Raw genomic sequence first — 3,449 nt, 5'->3', positions numbered from 1 at the left:
AAATGTGGGTTTTTGTGGTTAATATATATTTTTTTAGGTTTGTAAAAAGTAAGCCATTGAATACAGACCGAAGCTATTCTAATCTTCTTACTTTACTTTGAAAAGATCAGATGTACTCTAGTCGTAGTTTACTTCCCATTCTATGATAGTCTTACTTTTATTTACATGTCACGCATATCTGTAATAAAAAGTTCCATAAGAGAATTGCCATTAGCTGCAATACAAGCGATGGTCGAATTCTTTTTCATTACACTTTACAGTGTTCACACAGGAAACTATAATAGAACTACGGCCTCTTTCAAGTTTTGAATTTTAATATATAAAATTATTGCCATATGAAAGTTTATTTTTACTAATTAATAGCTGCCAAAATGATCGTTGTTGATTGATTCACAAAATACACGAGCTTTGAAATGTTAACATTTATTTCTACTAGTTATAAGTGTACCATAACCACTGTTTCCACTAAGGCTGCCCCCCAGTGGCACAGCGGTATGTCTGCGGACTTACAACGCTAGAAATCGGGTTTCGATACCCGTGATGGGCAGAGCACAGACAGCCCATTGTGTAGCTTTGTGCTTAAATTCAAACAATCACTTTTCTAAAGTTCCCTGGTGGGTCAACGATAAGTTTACGACTTTCAACGCTAAAATCCAACATTCGATTCCCCGAGGTGGACACAGCAGATAGCCCCAACGTGACATTGCTCTTTTACAAATAAACAAACACATATAACCTTCTTAAATATATTTAATAAAGCATTTTCAAATGTTAGGTTTATGGAATTTGAAGCTACCACTATTTATATTTGGGACGCCACAGTCAACTACAAAGCGTTCTCCAAGTTGTTACACGTTGTTATCAAGCATCAAAAGCAAACACAGGTAACAGAATTCATTGTTCACAGGATGTAAGCAAACATAGGTAGCAGAATTCGTCGCTCACACGATGATTCTTTTATTGTTCTTCATTTCAAGATCAACGTTCAAGTCTCCATGAAAGCCAACGAGCATTAGTAGCCGTGATGAGCAGCTTAGTGTGTTTGTTCATATAATCCAACATCTGGAGCTCCCTGTGCACAGTGAATGTACTGGCTTGTAGTCCTGAGATATCACGAAAGTTCTGGATGACAGATTCGATGAAAGGTGCGTGTTTCACTTCACAGCACATTATATTTCTCCAAGTTCGCTTGGGCCAAAGAGTGATTTATTTTCGAGAGGCTTGGCCGATGTTCTGCATTAACACATCTATTGGGTATCTGCTTCATCAGCAGTTATAAACAGTAAAGTTGAGTATGAATAAGTAGGTTTAAACATTATGGAGTCGCATAAACACTAATGCTACAGCTAAAAGCCTTTTATCTTTAAAGGTTTGTGAACCCTTTCCTTGTGGAATATCGACACTGACTGTTTTGGTAGCTGATTATCCTTATAAACCCTATGCAGTAACTTTCAATGATAAATTTAATGGATACAGACCCATTCCTAGTTTAAACGTGCCGTCCTAATACTTTGGGAAATACATTGTATATTTCACATTTAAAATTATGCTTATCCTACTAAAACATAATATATGAAAAAGTAGATCTGCAGAAAACTATTCAATCGTGGCGTTCTAGGAAATTTTCTCAGGCAAAGGTCAACATTTTACGAACTGCATAAAAAGTTGGTATTTATTTCTATCATCTTCCAAACCGACTCCATGTTTGAGTTTGATAGCATTCCATCAATTTTAAAAAAAAACTGGGTTAGAAACATGAAAGCAGTATATTTTTAAACTATTTAGCAGAAAAATTATTTTGGTATTTCTGTATCATTTTATACCTCGTGATAATAAAATTCGCTATAGCTCTTTAAAATGCCGCTTCATATTAGTTTTATGATTAATGCAGTCTTGGCCAAAATGTTTGTATATTCTGTAAAAAATAAGATCATTATTATTAAGATAGTATAAAAATACACTTAGCACTATCAAACTGAGAAATGCATGTTATATTAACTATCTACTTATATAATTAATATAATAAAGCAAGTACTATAGACATCATGAACGATTTATTAGAATAGCGAACAATTTTATCAGGCATCTGTAGAAAGATGCGTAATTCAGCATTTACTCTATCACAATAATGCCTTACTAAAAATATAATAAGAAAATATCACATCAAATTATTATAAATAGTGTCTGTAACCTTATATCAATTCACATTAAACATTCACTATTTGATTGGTTCTCCTCGTACTGTAATAACCTCCACAAGGCATGCTGTCGATAAGGTTATTGATGTAATTCACCGTGATTTCATCCCAACTTGTCACTAAAAGGTGCTGTAACTCAGCTACAGTAGCTGTTTTAGGGTCGTGGTTAGCAATTTTCCAGCCCAGTTCTGCCCAACAGTTCTCAATGGAATTATAATCTGGAGACTTTGCTGACCATGAAATCTTTTAACATCCTCTTGTTTGAAGTAATCCTGTACAACACACGCACTCTTAGCAGTAACAATGTCATTCTGGGACACAAAGTTATTGCCAAACTTTGTTCTAGCATATGGCAGAAATATCGTCTCCTTATGATGCCTATAGGAGGCACCATTGACGTTTCCCTGGGAGATATGAAGAGCAGTTTTTCCACCATAATTAATAGCTGCCGAAACATTTACTGCACCACATCCTATGTGTTTCCTCATCTGTTCTTCAGGCAAACGACGAATACGAATCCTACCATCAGCTTTAACAAGCCGGAAACAGGGCTCATCTGACTGTTGTCAGTGTTCTAACTGTGAGTTGGCATGTTGTCTTACCCATGTAACACGGTGACAACAGTAAATTCTGGTTAATATTGGTTTACAGATAGCCTTTCTTTCAAAATAACATTGTTTGGTCACTCTTCCATTCACTGTTCTTCTGGACACCCTGGAATGAATGTGTTCATATCATTCCTGTCATAAGGGGTTGCGAGACTTCTTTCGATCTTGATGCATTAACCCAATCAAAACACGGTCATCTTGGCCAGTAGTTTACGGCGTCTACCAGTAAACGTTCCTGAAACAAAGTTTCCTGTACTCCTATGGCGTTTCATGATTCTGGATACAGTACACTGGGTAGAAAAGGTTATAGGACTAATGTTATATGTATGCTTCTGATTAGTGTCATTTACACATATTTTAGGTGTTTTATGTACAGTATTACTGTCTACGGCATCTTGCAGACTTTATATGAAATAAGTTCAGTATGGTTTAATGGTTAGCGTTCGTGAAGTGTGAATTCGAAGATTTATGGTTTGCGACCCGATGCATAAATGTGCTTCACCCTTTGGTCCTGTGGCTGTGCTATAGGAAAGACCTATCACTCTATCAGACAAGAGCGGCCAAAGAGTTGGCTGTGGGTACTGTTGACAAGCTTCATTCCTATCTATCAGGTGAAAATTAAGGATGGCTAAGGAAAGATAGC

This window comes from Limulus polyphemus, unplaced genomic scaffold (genome assembly GCF_000517525.1).
Source record: "Limulus polyphemus unplaced genomic scaffold, Limulus_polyphemus-2.1.2 Scaffold6, whole genome shotgun sequence".
Lineage (NCBI taxonomy): Eukaryota > Metazoa > Arthropoda > Merostomata > Xiphosura > Limulidae > Limulus > Limulus polyphemus.
Note: the sequence above shows the minus strand (reverse complement) of the source record.